Here is a 15,191-nt window from a genome sequence, read left to right as displayed (position 1 = left end):
CCTTTCCATTTCCCCCTCCTCCCCCACACCCATCCCCAAGGCCTGCCCTCTACGCCCCACATTTCTTCCCACTTCGGATCCTGTGCCTGGTCTAATGCCCAGGCCCCCTCCCGAGCCTCTAGTCTCCCTAGACACCTCATCTGTGCTCCCCAAAACGCCACACAAAGCACTGAAGAGCCTTGGACAACGAACACAACCCACTCCCCCAGCCACCACCACACCACAGCCACACAGCACCTCAGAAAGCGGTGTCTTAATCCTCTTGTCCTTCCTCCTAAATCTCCCGGGGCCCTTAGGATTCGCTCAAAGCCACCTTGTTAAAACGGTTTCTTCTCCACCTGCCCCCTCCCTTGATCCAGCCTCACTGAGGTCACAGCCTCCACCTCTGGCCATCCTGAACCCCTCCCAAAGTCACCTCTTCTCAAACACTGTTGGTCCCCCTTAGAAGGCCCCATGTCCATCACGGGATTAATTCCACTCGCCCTCAAACACCGCGGCCCGGAGGCTGATTCCCACCCTGGAGGAGGTTCTCTTGACCCCGCCGGCGCGACCCTCCCCAGCACGACCCTTCCTCCCGAAGGTGATTCGTCATCTTGCTGGCGGTCCCCACAGACCGCAGGGCCTGCAGGCGAGGGCTGAGCCTGGCTCCGCGGATCCTCAGGACCCCTTTCGTTTAGCTGAATTATTGAAAGAATTAAGATGGATAAGAGTGCTCAGATTTGAAACTCGAGACTGGTGGCTTTACTTTGTTGGTGGTGGTGGTGGTGGTTTTTTTGTGTTTTTTGCTTTTTTGTTTTGAGACGAGGTCTCACTTCGTCTGCCAGGCTGGAGTGCAGTGGCGCAATCCCAGCTCACTGCAACCTCCGCCTCCCGAGTTCAAGTGATTTTCCTGCCTCAGCACATAGATGACATTATTACAGGCGTGGGCCACCATGCCTGGCTAATTTTTGTATTTTTAGTAGATACCGGTTTTCACCACGTTTGTCAGGCTGGTCTCGAACTCCTGATCTCCAAGTACTCGACCGCCTCGGCTTCCCAAAGTTCTGGGATTACAGGCGTGAGCCACTGCGCCCGGCCGAGACTGGTGACTTTAAAGGACAGTGAAGAAGCAGGACAGACTTCATCCTGCGGATCCCAGAGCAGAGAAGAGCAGTGAGAAAACAGGACTAGCAGGTGGGGAGGAGGCTGCAAAGGAGGGCTTCGGCCAGGGAAGGGCAGCAAGGAGACATCCGGGAGGGAGGCGTCCGCGCTAGCTGTGGGCCGCCAAGGCGGAGACCGGCTGCGCGCTCCGAGGCACCCCCAGAGACCGTTGTTGACCCCACCGAGAAGGCACCGCCTCCCCGGGGAGCTTGGCTGAGCGACCTCTCCTGTCCCCCGGTCCCATCTCTCGGTGGCAGCCGGCGGCTTGAAGCGCGCCACTCCCGTGCTCCACCCGGCCCTGCGCGGGGACGCCCTCACCTGCCGCCTAGTCCAGCGCTGCCGCCGTCTCCGTGCCGCGCTCCGAGCCTGGACGCCGATCCCCGAGGCGCAGTACCGGGCCCTGCTGCTGCGCTCGCCGCGGGCTCCCGCTGGGGCCTCTGCAGGCACCGCTTTTATACCGCAGGTTCGGGCGCCTCCCACGCTTTCTGCCTTTAGGCGGAGCCTGGCGGGACCAGCGGGGGCGGCGCGCGTGGTGGCCAAGGTCAGAGCTAGGAGCAGGGTCAGGTCAGGGTCCACCCCAGTCCTCCCGGGCCAGGGCAATGTCCGCGAATGCTCCCGCCAGTCTGAGGCCAGCTGGGTTCCCAAGGCGCGCGCCCGGCCTCGCCGACCCCAAGCGCCAGGGCCGCTTCGGGATCGGGTTCTGAACATGACGGCCCAGAGAAGTAGGTTGGGAGCCTGGGGTGCCCAGGGCCTCCGCGTCAAGAAACAAAGGGTCTGCGGGAAAGGAGACAGAGCCTGGAACCCTGGGCTTTTCTACTTAAGGAAGCGAAGGTCGGGTGACAGCCAAGCTGCATGTTCCAGTGGGAAGGCCCCATGGGTCTGTGTTCCACGCCTCTTGTCATGAATATGGGGGATTCACTTAGAACCAAAGCATTTGTTCCAGGTCCCACCACTAACTAGTGCTAGTCCTGGGCCCAGAACCAGGCGTCCTCACTCTTAGTACCCGAGCCCTTCTCTAGCCACAGGTGTTTGGGCTGCGGTGTGGTGTAAGCAGCCCCATTTTCCCGCAAAGTGATGGGAAGAGACACTGAGTCACACGGGCTCAGGACACTCCTTGTGTCCTCTATCAGGGGGTCCAGAGGCAGGGACTCGGGGGAGTTGATGCAGCAGTTCGTGATGTCATCAGATATCCCCCCACCCCCTTCCATCTCAGGCTGGACTCAATTGGAAGCATTTCATGTTGGCACGGTGACGTCCAGAGGAAGAGAACAGACAAATGGCTCTCTCTGGAGCACGGAGCGTCGCCCAGAAGCCATGCCCTCCTGTTTCAAATGGACCAGAATTAGAGCTTTCTCCTGAGGGCCTGAATTAGGGAGAAGCAAGCCAGGTGCCTAAGGCACAAAATTTCAGGAAGGCCACACGCATAGGTGCCAACCCTGCATTTGCGCGGCCCTGAGAATCAGAGCCTCCTTCAATTTGACACCCTAAGTGCCTAGCTTGTTCTTATTAAGGTTGGGTACCGTGGCTCACGCCTGTAATCCCAGCATTTTGGGAGGCCGAGGCAGGCAGATCACGAGGTCAGGAGCTCCAGACTAGCCTGGCCAACATGGTGAAACCTCGTCTCTACTAAAAATACAAAAATTACCCAGCGTGGTGGTGCACGCCTGTAGACCCGGCTACTCAGGAGGCTGAGGCAGGAGAATCGCTTGAACCCAGAGGCAAAAGTTGCCATGAGCCGAGATTGCACCACTGCACTCCATCCTGGGTGACAGGCGAGACTCCGTCTCAAAAAAATAAAAATAAAAATAAATAAATAAATAAATAATATATGAATAAAATAACACCTTTAGTAACATACAATTAACATACCATAATATTCATCCTTTTAAAGCATGCAATTCAGTAGTTCTTAGTATATTGATGAAGCTGTCCAACTATCACCACTATCTAACTCCAGAAGATTTTCATCACCCTAGAAGGAACTGTGATACCCATTAGCAATTATTCTCCATTTCCTCCTTCCCACAATCCCTGGCAACCACAGATTTATTTTCTGTCTCTGTGGATTTTCTTATTTCGGGGATTTCATGCAAAATGAACCATACAATATGTGGTCTTTCGTGGCTGCTTCTTTTACTTAGCATAACGTTTTAAAGGTTCATTCATGATGGTTCAAGGTAGCATTTATCAGGCTTTATTTCTTTTTATGGCTGAATAATATTCATAATAATATGTATACATATATCTATTTTGTTTACTCTTTCAATTGACAGACATTTGGGTTTTTTCCATCTTTGGTTATTATGAACAATGCTGCTATCAACATTCATGTATAAATATATGTATAGATGTATGTTTTCTTGAGCTTATCATGGATATATACCAGTGGGTAGAACTGGTGAGTCATATGGTATAACTCTATATTTAACTTTTTGAAGAACTGCCAGACTTGTTTTTGCAAAGCTACTGTGCCATTTTACATTCCTGCCAGCAATACACAGGCATACCTCGGAGACATTGTGGGGTAGGTTCCAAATCACCACAATAAAGCGAATACCACATATGCAAATCACACAACGTTTTAGCAGCCCTGTGCATATAATAGTTATATACTATACTGCAGTGTATTCAGTGCGCGTTATGTCTCAAAAATGTAGATACCTTAATCATAACACATGTTATCACTAAAAAAATGATGATAGTCATCTGGGCCTTCAGTGAGTCATGATCTTTTTGCTGGTGGAGTGGCCCGCCTCAATGTTAATGAACCTGACTGATCAAGGTGGTGGTTGCTGAAGGCTGGAGTGGCTGTGGCAATTTCTTTTTTTTTTTTTTTTGAGACGGAGTCTCGCTCTGTCGCCCAGGCCAGAGTGCAGTGGCGCTATCTAGGCTCACTGCAAGCTCCGCCTCCCGGATTCACGCCATTCTCCTGCCTCAGCCTCCCGAGTAGCTGGGACTGCAGGCGCCCACTACCACGCCCGGCTAATTTTTTGTATTTTTAGTAGAGATGGGGTTTCACCGTGTTAGCCAGGATGGTCTTGATCTCCTGACCTTGTGATCCACCCGCCTCGGCCTCCCAAAGTGCTGGGATTACAGGCGTGAGCCACCGCGCCCGGCCGGCAATTTTTTCAAATCAGTTGGCTTCATCAATTGATTCTTCCTTTTATGAAAGATTTCTCTGTAGCATGTAACGCCATTTGATAGCATTTTATGCACAGTAGAACTTATTTCAAATTGGTGTCAATCTTCTCAAACCCTGCCACTGCTTTATCAACTTAGTTTGTTATATCCTAAATCTTTTGGTTTTTGTTTGTTTGTTTTGAGACAGAGTCTTGCTCTGTCAGCCAGGCTGGGGTGCAGTGGCACAATCTCAGTTCACTGCAACCTCCGTCTCCCAGGCTCAAGCAATTCTCCTGCCTCAGCTTCCCGAGTAGCTGGGATTACAGGCATGTGCTACCACACCCGGCTAATTTTTGTATTTTTAGTAGAGACGGGGTTTCACCATGTTGGCCAGGCTGGTCTTGAACTCCTGACCTCAGGTTATCCACTGGCCTCGGCCTCCCAAAGTGCTGGGATTACAGGTGTGAGCCACCACGCACGGCCTGTTGTCATTTCAACAGTGGTCACAGCATCTTCCCCAGAGGCAGATTCCATCTCCAGAAACCACTTCCTTTGCTCATCCATAAGAAGTGACTCCTCATCTGTGAAAGTTTTATCATGAGGTTGCAGCAATTCTGTCACATCTTCAGGTTCCATTTCTAATTCTAGTTCTGTTCTATTTGCACCACATCTGCAGCTACTTCCTTCACTAAAGTCTTCCATGAGCGTTGGAATTCATTTCTTCCAAACTCCTGTTAATGTTGACATTTTGACCTCCTTCCACGAATCACAAATGTTCTTAATGGCATCAAGAGTGGTGAGAACCTTTCTAGCAATTTATCAATTTATTTTGCCCAGATCCACCAGAGGAATCACTATATCTGGCAGCTAATAGCCTTTTAAAGATTATTTTGTATTTATTATTATCATTATTATTATTATTATTATTATTATTTTGAGATGGAGTCACACTCTTGTCACTCAGGCAGGAGTGCAGTGGTGCGATCTCAGCTCACTACAACGTCCGCCTCCCGGGTTCAAGCGATTCTCGTTATTCAGCCTCCCAAGTAGCTGGGATTACAGGGGCCCGCAACCACACCCAGCTGATATTTGTATTTTTAGTAGAGACAGGGTTTCCCCATGTTGGCCAGGCTGGTCTCGAACTCTCTACCTCAGTTAATCCACCTGCCTCGGCCTCCCAAAGTGCTGGAATTACAGGCGTGAGCCACCACGCCCAGCCGGAAGTGTATTTTTTAAATAATAAGACTTGAAAGTTGAATTTACTCCTTGATCCATGGGCTGTAGAATGGACGTTGTGTTAGCAGGCATGAAAACAGCATTCATCTCCTTGTACATCTCCATCAGAGCTCTTGGGTAATCAGGTGCATTGTCAATGAGCAGTAATATTTTGAAAGGAATCTTTTTTTCTGAACAGTGAGTCTCAACAGTCGGCTTAAAATACTCAGTAACCTATGCTGTAAAGAGACATGCTGTCACCCAGGCTTGGTGGTTCCACTGAGAGAGCACAGGCAGAGTAGGTTTAGCATAATTCTTAAAGCCCTAAGATTTTCAGTATGGTAAATGAGCATTGGTCTCAACTTAAAGTCACCAACTGCATTAGCCCCTAACAACAGAGTCAGCCTATCCTTTGAAGCTTTGAAGCCAGGCGTTGACTTTTCCTCTCTAGCTATGGAAGTCCTAGGTGGCATCTTCTTCCAATAGAAGGCTGTTTTATCTACATTGAAAATCTGTTTAGTGTAGCCACCTTCATCAATGATCTTAGCTAGATCTTCTGGATAACTTGGTGCAGCTTCTCCATCAGCACTTCCTGCTTCACATTGCACTTTTATGTAACAGAGATGGCTTCTTCCCTTAAACCTCATGAACCAAGAACCAACCTCTGCTAGCTTCCAACTTTTCTTCTGCAATTTCCTCACTTCTCTCATCCTGCATAGGATTGAAGAGAGTTGGGGCCTTGCTCTGGATTCGGCTTTGGCTGAAGGGAGTTCTGTGGCTGGTTTGATCTATGCAGACCACTAAAATTTTCCCCATGTCAGCAATAAGGCTGTTTTACTTATCATTCATTTGTTCACTAAAGTAGCACTTTTAATTTCCTTCAATAACTTTTTCTTTGCATTCACAACTTGGCAGCTTGTTTGGTGCAAGAGGTCTTGCTTATGGCTTATCTTGGCTTTTGACATGTCTTCCTAACTTTAATCGTCTTTCACTTTTGATTTAAAGTGGCAGGCATGCAACTCTTCCTTTTATTTCAAGACTTAAAGGTCATTATAGGGTTGGTTCTTCACTAACCTAATTTAAATATTGTTGTGTTGTCTCAAAGAATTTGGGAGAGGGAGAGAGATGGGGAAACGACTGCTCGCTGGAGCAGTCAGAACACACAGAACATTTATCCATTAAGTTTGTCAACTTATATGGGTTTAGTTTGTGGCACCCCAAAACAATTATAATAGTAACATTATGGATCACTGTAACAGATGTAATAATAATGAAAAGGTCTGAAATATTGTGAGAATTACCAAAACGTAACACAGAGACAAGAAATGAGCACATGCTATTGGAAAAATGGTCCCAAAATCCTGCTTGACACAGTTGCCACAGACCTTCAATATGTAAAAAACACAATATCTTTGAATTGCACTAAAGCAAAATGCAATGAAATGAGGGATGTCTGTGTAAGACAAAGAGAAAATCATAAAAGCAGCAAGACATGTACAAGGAATCCTCAATAAACTCATGTCTATGGCCAAGGGTGCCAAGCAGTATTTAATGCAGGGAAGAATAGTCTCTTCAATACATGATATGGAAAGACTGTATTTCCACATGCAAGAGTAAAGTTAGACCCTGCTTCACACTGTATTAAAAAAACCCTCACAGGCAATGAACTAAATATAAAAACTAAAATCATAAAATTCTTAGGAGAAAACATAGAAGCAAATCTTCATAATTTTGGGTTTGGTAATAGGCTCTTAGATATGATACCAAAATCTCTCGCAAAACAACAACGAAAAAACAAAAAGAAACAAAATCCACTGGGAGAATACTTCGTTAAAATCTGAAATTTTGTGTATCAAAGGATATTATCAAGAAAGACAACCTACAGAGTGAAGGAAAATTTTTGCAAATCATATAGCTGATAAATTCAGAATATGAAGAACTTCTACAACTCAACAACGAATAGGCAAACAATTCAATTAAAGTATAAGCAAAGGACTTGAATAGACATTTCTCCAAGGAAGGTATACAAATGGCCAGTAAATGCCTGAAAAGATGATTCAAGTCATTAGTCATTAGGGAAATGCAAATCAAAAACCCAATGAAATACCACATCACACCTGCTAGGATGGCTATAATTTAGGGGAAAAAAGCAACATAACAAATGCTGGTGAAAATATGGAGAAATTGGAAACCTCATACATTGTTGGTGGGAATGTAAAATTGCACAGACACTGTGAAATACATTTTGGCTATTCCTCAAAAAGCTAAACATAGGATGACGATAGAATTGTTATAACAATTCCATTCCTCGGTAGATACCCACTGTATTAAACACAGGGAGTCACACAGATACATATATGCCAAGAATCATTGGTGCATTATTCACAAATCTCAAACGACCCGTGCATTTTTAATATTCGGCCACAAAGAAGTGAAATTCTGACTCATATTACAACATTGATGAAACTTGCCAACAAGGTTTTCAAGGGAAATAAGCTGACTGTAAAGGCCCATTTTGTAGGATTCCACTTATACGAAGTACGTGGGACAGACAAATCAGAGACAGAAAGTAGATTAGAGGCTACTGGTAATGAAAGGAGGGGGGAATGGGAAGTTATTTTACAATGAGTACCATGTTTTTATTTGTTCTGTTGAAAAGAGTTTTGGAAATAAATAGCAGGAAAGGTTGTACAACATAGTCAATGTAATTAATGCTTCTGAACTGTCCACTTAAAAATGGATAAAACAGCATATCTTATGTTGTACATATTTGACTACACAAAAACAAAGTTAAAAAGTACAAAAAACTCTGTTATTAAGAGTCAGTTTCCCAAAGGGATGGAGATGCTGGTAGCAGAAGGGAAAGAAATCTCATTAAATAAAAAAAAGCAATGTCCTCTTCAGGAGGTGGCTCAGCTAGTTTAGCCTTACCTTAGCTCCACAATGGTCCATTTTATTCAGAAATAGAAACATGGGGCGTTGGGGAGAAGAGAAGATGTGTACCTGCCTCACCTGCCTCCCTGCCCAGAATGCCGACTCCAACTCTCGCATTCCACTAAGCTGGGGATTAAATGAAAAGTGAGAATCTGGAAATCCCCAGAGATGATGTTTGTCGTTGGAGCTGATCTTATCTCGTTTTAGTAGCATGACCTCCTCCTCAAACTCAGGATGCAATTATGGTCACATCTCATTAGTGTGCAGTAATTGCTCAGCCCCATACCAGATTATCAGGAAGTTCTGTTATTTTCCTTTTGAGGATGGACTCCTACTGAACTGTCCTAGAATCTACCACCACTCAACTTACACCATTCAAAAGACCCAGGGACGGCCAGGCGCAGTGGCTCACGCCTGTAATCCCAGCACTTTGGGAGGCCGAGGCGGGCAGATCACGAGGTCAGGAGATCAAGACCATTCTGGCTAACACGGTGAAACTCCGTTCTCTACTAAAAATACAAAAAAACAAAAACAAAAACAAACAAAAAAAACATTAGCCGGGCGTGGTAGTGGGCGCCTGTAGTCCCAGCTACTCGGGAGGCTGAGGCAGGAGAATGGCGTGAACCCGGGAGGCGGAGCTTGCAGTCAGCCGAGATCGCGCCACTGCACTCCAGCCTGGGCCAGAGCGAGACTCTGTCTCAAAAACAAAAACAACAAAAATAGACCCAGGGAACTAGGCCAGTCCAGCTTCCAACCCCAAGCAGGGAGCAACTTGCTCAGTCCACGTTGTGATAGCTCCTCGCTGCCACAAGGTGGTGATGTTGCATCACAGACTCGCATGATGGGCGCGCAGGCGTCAGTGCTCCCAGGACCTGCTGTTCCATTCCTAAATGAAAACTGCTCCCAGGATCTGGATTCACAAGACAAGGCAGTCTATTCTCCGTTGGGAAGCTTAGGGGCAAGAGGGCATCTCAGAGAGAGGGCACATTCTCATCTCAGAAGATAAGGAGAACATCATCAACACATAAACCAATGCCAGCAGTGCACCTTAGGATGGGGGCCACTGTGAGTTAAAGCAAAATGAACGAATGAATGAACCAATAAATGTCTGAGAGGGAAAGTCCCAATGACCCTCAGGAAGTACAATCAAGAGTTGCAGTTATTTTCGTTAGGAACGTTCTAAACACAGGGGAAACCTTCCTTCCTTCTGCTCTATCGTTGGAGTGGGACATCAATGTTTCTGGTCTCTATTTCCGGGACACCAGAAATCAAGGTATAGAGTTTGGAGAGGGGCCTTGGGGAGGTCACAGTGGCAGATGACTGCCAAATGAGGGGGCAGAAGCCAGCAAGCGCTAGAAAAAAAGACAATCGGCCCAAACTGTTCACCAGCACCGCCCTCCCAACCCCCAGCTGGCTCTGTTTCCAAGACTTTCCATTTTCTAGCCATTTCCTTGTCCTTAAACCACTTTCCTTTAATTGAACTTTTTCTTTGGAGCCATGCACCCAAGGACTATGGTCTGTCCTTGGGAATTATAGGGAATTCCTGTTGTATGTGAAATTTTCCACTGATTTAAGAATTTTTGGGAAGTTTTACTACAATATCCTGGTCCATTGTCAGTTTTGATTTTTTCTGGAACTCCCATTACAGCAAAACAAGACAATAAATGTTTTTTAACATGGGAAGTACTTTCTCCTGTTTGGCAAGCTGCCCATATGAAATGTGAATAAGTATCAACTGTTACATGAACATATGATAATCTTCCAAATGAAGGGACATGCGTGACATCTGTTTGCCATAATGCATTAGGACGCAGACCTCTGGGATGAACTCCTGCCTCTTGAGTGGGCGGGTGTAGGACTTGACACTGGGTGCAATGTTGTACAATATCTTTTGCCTGTTTCCATGTGACATCAAATTTGTTTTTTAATCCTGTTGCATTTACATGAGTCAAAGCATGAAGTTCTTGTGCTTTTATGAATGCAGATGATACCAGTAAGTCAGCTTGTTCATTTGCTTTAGTCAAAGGCCCTGGTAAATTAGTGTGTGCTCGAATATGAGTAATATAAAATGGGAAATTTCTTTTTCTTACAGTTTGTTGTAATAAATTGAATAGCTGGTTTAATTGATTATCCATGCTATATTTGATTAGAGCTGTCTCAACATCCCTTGTAGCCTGTACTACAGATGCAGAATCTGATACAATATTGATAGGTTGATCAAAATCTTGTAACATTGTAATGACTGCAGCCAACTCTGCTCTTTGAGCTGATTGATATGGAGTTTTGATTACTCATTCTTTTGGCCCTGTGTAAGCTGCTTTTCCATTGCTGGAACCATCAGTAAATACTGTTAGAGCATTTTCTAAAGGTTCCTGTCTGGTAATTTTAGGTAGAATCCAAGTAGTCAATTTCAAAAACTGGAAGATTTTTGGTTTTGGGTAATGATTATCAATAATTCCCACAAAATTAGCAAGACCAATCTGCCATGCACCAGAATTGATAAAGGCTTGTCTAATTTGTTCCTTGGTTAAAGGGACAACTATTTTGTCTGGGTCATTTCCACATAATTTTGTTATTTGTAATCTTGTCTGACCAATTAATGTGGCTATGTGATCCAAGTACAATGTAAAAGTCTTAACTGTACTGTGAGGAAGGAATGACCACTCTGCAAGATCAGTATTTTGAATAATGATGCCTGTTGGAGAATGTGCAGTAGCAAAAATCAAAAGTTAGAGTGGGGCTAAGGGATCTATTCTATTTATTTGCGCTGACTGAATTTTTTCTTCCACTAGTTTAATTTCTTTTGTTGCCTCTGGGGTTAACATTCTCTTACTATTTAAGTCTGAGTCTCCTCTTAAGATAGAGAACAAATTTGACATGGCATAAGTAGGAATGCCTAGAGTTGGCCGAATCCAATTAATATCTCCCAGCAATTTTTGAAAATCATTTAGTGTTTTTAATGTGTCTTTTCTTATTTCTATTTTTTGTGGCTTAATTTTTCTATTTTCTATCTGCATCCCTAAATAATGAAAAGGAGTAGAGGTTTGGATCTTATCAGATGCTATTGCTAGTCCTGCGTTGGCAACCTCTGCTTGCAGAAATGTATAACATTCAATTAATTTATCTATTGTTTCTGCAGCACATAAAATATCATCAATATAATGAATGATATAACAGTCTGAAAACTTGTCTCTAACTGGTTGAAGAGCTCGACCTACAAAAGTCTGACAAATAGTTGGACTATTAAGCATTCCCTGAGGTAACACTTTCCACTGAAACCTGGTGGCTGGTTCTTTATTATTTATGGCCGGTATAGTAAAGGCAAATTTTTCGCAATCCTGCTCCGCCAGAGGGATGGTAAAAAAGCAATCCTTTAGATCAATCATAATTAAAGGCCAGTCTTTTGGGATCATGGCCTGAGAGGGCAACCTGGGTTGGAGAGACCCCATGGGTTGAATTACGGAGTTTATGGCCCTTAAGTCAGTTAACATACGCCACTTGCCGGATTTCTTCTGAATTACAAACACAGGAGAATTCCAAGGCGAGAATGAAGGCTCAATATGTCCCTTTTTTAACTGTTCATTTGCTAATAAATGTAAAGCCTCCAGTTTTTGTTTTGGTAGCGGCCACTGATTTACTCATACTGGTTTTTCTATCTTCCAAGTTAATGGTATGGGTTTAGGAGGCTCTACAGTGGCCGCCCCTAAAAAGGATACCCTATTCCTTCTCTTTCTTGATTTATTTTAGTCTCAATTGGAACTTTAATGCCATCTTCATTTTTTCCTAGTCCCTTTCCTGGTATATATCCCATCTTGGTCATGATTTTTTGACTCGTGGGGCTATACAATGGAGCAGGCATAGTGATTTCCGCACCCCATTGTTGTAATAAATCTCGACCCCACAGATTAAGAAGAATTGAAGTAATCATTGGCTGAACAGTACTTTCTTGATTATCTGGCCCTAAACAATGTAAAATCTTAGTACTATGATACACTTCTGAGGCTGTGCCTGTGCCGACAAGTCCCATAACAGCCTTTTGTTTAGGCCAATTTTTTGGCCACTGATTTAAAGCAATGATAGAGACATCCGCTCCAGTGTCTACTAACCCTTCAAACTGTTTTCCTTGAATAATGGCCTTACACACAGGTCTGTTCTCTGAGACCTGACTTGCCCAATATGCAGCCTTTCCTGTTGGATCAGTGCTTCCAAACCCTCCTGTTCTTTTTATCTCACTATTTCCAATCTTAATATAAGGCAGGAGTAATAATTGAGAAATCCTGTCTCCTGGACTGGCACTCCAAGGAATTGAAGAGCTAATAACCAATTGAGTTTTGCCTTTATAGTCTGAATCAACCACACCAGTATGAATTTGAACTCCCTTTAGATTTAGACTTGATCTTCCCAAGATTAGTCCTACAGTCCCCTCAGGCAGCAGGCTATATACCCCTGTGGGGATTTTTTGTGGGGGCTCCCCTGGAAGCACAGAGACTGCTTGTATAGTACATGAATCTACTGCTGCACTGCCACTTGTGGCGGGGGACAATTGTTGTATTGTGGTAACTGGCTTATTCCTTGAAACACTTGGGACAGTGGGGGTTGTTGTCCCTGAAAACCCTGAGGAACAAAGGGCTGAATTGGGAATGCCCCAGTTTGTTGTGGGGCCTGAGGCTGGCCCCTTTGCTCATTTCCAGACAATGGTTGCCCATTTCTATCAAATTTAGAATGACATTTACTAGCCCAATGTTTTCCTTTTTTACATCTTGGACATAAGTCAGGTGGCTCTCTACCTGTTGTTGTAGTCGCTTGAATAGTTATATTCTGTTTATTTGAGACTGGGCAATTCTTTTTTAAGTGACCAATTTGACCACAATTATAACATTTCCCTCCAAATGTTCTAATTTGTCCTCCTAAAACAACTCCTGTTATTGCTTGAGCCGTAAGCATAGCTTTATGCATAGCTCCTCCAATTCCATCACAGGCTCTGTGATTACTCTGAGATTACATCTGATCCTGCAGGAACCTTTCCTTTCAATGGCTTAATGGCTGATTGACACTCAGGATTGGCATTTTCATATGCCATCAACTCCACTATGACCTTACGGGCTTTTTCGTCGGCAATTGACTTTTGAGCAACATCTTGGAGCCTTGCCACAAAATCCGGGTAGGGCTCTTTCGAACTTTGTCTTACTGTATTAAATGAGGGGCAGGCGGTTCCTGGGTCTTGGATTTTTTCCCAGGCTCTAAGGCAGATAGCTCTAACTTGCTCAATGGCCTCATTTTGCATTAATGCTTGTTGACTAATAGTGCTCCAATTTTGACTTGTTCCTAATAGTTGATCTGCATCTATGTTAACTGGAGGATTGGCAGCCCTATTTCTTCGGACCTGTTCTTGTGCCCCATCAATCCACCAAGTCTTAAATTGTAAGAATTGAGAGGGTGAGAGAGACAATTTTGCCAGAATCTCCCAATCATAAGGAATGAGTCTATGTCCATGAGCAATGGAATCTAATGATGTCCTCATATAAGGGGAGTTGGGTCCATTCTGTGTTACTCCCTCTTTCATATCTTTTAGCATTTTTATAGAAAAAGGCTTGTATCTGACCTCAACTGTGAGAGGCTCTCCCTCTTGTGCTCCTTCTCCAGGTGGTATCGGTTCTAACGTTACTGGGAATTGCCACGCCTCAGTATCTCCTTCCTTTCTTGACTTCTCAATAATTTCATGTAATTCACTACCCTGTCTACTGGTTGGTGCCATAGGATTAAGTCTCCTAGTGGGCGGCTGAGGGTATGGCGCCCTGCCCTGTGGTGCTGGGAGAGTTCCTGGATATCCATGCTGACTTTCTGGGGGTGGCCGATACTGAAGTTCAGCCGGCGGCCAGTATTGATAAGCTACTGGCAGTTGGGTCTTATTTTCTCTAAGTTGTGTTTGAGGTTGTAATGTTACGGGCATCTGACCCATTGGAAGAGGACTTGGCCCTCGTGGTTTAGACTCTGATGGCCCCACTAATTCTGGACCTTTTCCTTCTAATTTTAATGTTTCACGATATATCACCTCCTGTAATTGATTATAGTCAACATTTTGCGTTAACTGAGCCATTACCGGCTCTGCTACATATTCGCAATGTAAACATTCTGTTTCTTTCTGGGATTTTTTTCCCTGTCTTTTCTTTACAATCTATTACACAGCTTCCAGGGGCATCAGAAACTGAAACGCTATCTTCTTCTCTTTGAAATGGTTCTAAAGCTGCTTTAATAATGGCCCAATCATTCCATACTGTAAGTGGAATGATATTACCCTTCCTACCTGCTTGTTTTAGTTCCTTACCAATTCTTTTCCAATCTTTTAGATCCAAAGTTCCTTGTTCTGGAAACCGTGGGCAAAATTGTTCTATTATTTGAAATAGCTTGACTAGATTTTTTGTAGATACTCTAACTCCCCCTCTTTTTAAAAGAATTTTAATAAAGCTGAAATAAGAGGCATATTTACTTTTAGTTTTACTTTTAATTTGCCCCATTGTCACCCTAGCTGTCAGGCCTCTGAGCCCAGGCCAGACCATCGCATCCCCTGTGACTTGCACGTATACATCCAGATGGCCTAAAGTAACTGAAGATCCACAAAAGAAGTAAAAACAGCCTTAACTGATGACATTCCACCATTGTGACTTGTTCCTGCCCCACCCTAACTTATCAATGTACTTTGTAGTCTCCCCATCCTTAGGAAGGTTCTTTGTAATTCTCCCCACCCTTGAGAATGTACTTTGTGAGATCCACCCCTGCCCACC

General features: G+C 44.5%; 1 protein-coding gene and 1 pseudogene across 2 annotated transcripts in view; both read right to left on the bottom strand.

The window, feature by feature from the left end:
- The window catches only part of RIPK1 (receptor interacting serine/threonine kinase 1), a 48,479-nt gene extending 46,912 nt beyond the window's left edge, over window positions 1-1,567 (bottom strand). The window contains exon 1 of one of the 2 annotated variants that reach the window (XM_054493454.2): window positions 1,459-1,567. The gene's annotated coding sequence lies outside the window, so the exon portion shown is untranslated. The remainder of the gene's footprint in view (window positions 1-1,458) is intronic. The other variant, XM_054493451.2, reaches the window with a different exon arrangement.
- Window positions 1,568-2,102: 535 nt separating this feature from the next.
- Window positions 2,103-14,924, bottom strand: LOC134739674 (endogenous retrovirus group K member 8 Gag polyprotein-like; annotated as a pseudogene).
- Between the last annotated feature and the right edge of the window lie 267 nt (window positions 14,925-15,191).

The sequence above is a fragment of the Pongo pygmaeus genome, chromosome 5 (genome assembly GCF_028885625.2).
Source record: "Pongo pygmaeus isolate AG05252 chromosome 5, NHGRI_mPonPyg2-v2.0_pri, whole genome shotgun sequence".
NCBI lineage: Eukaryota > Metazoa > Chordata > Mammalia > Primates > Hominidae > Pongo > Pongo pygmaeus.
This window is presented reverse-complemented; position numbering and strand designations above follow the sequence as displayed.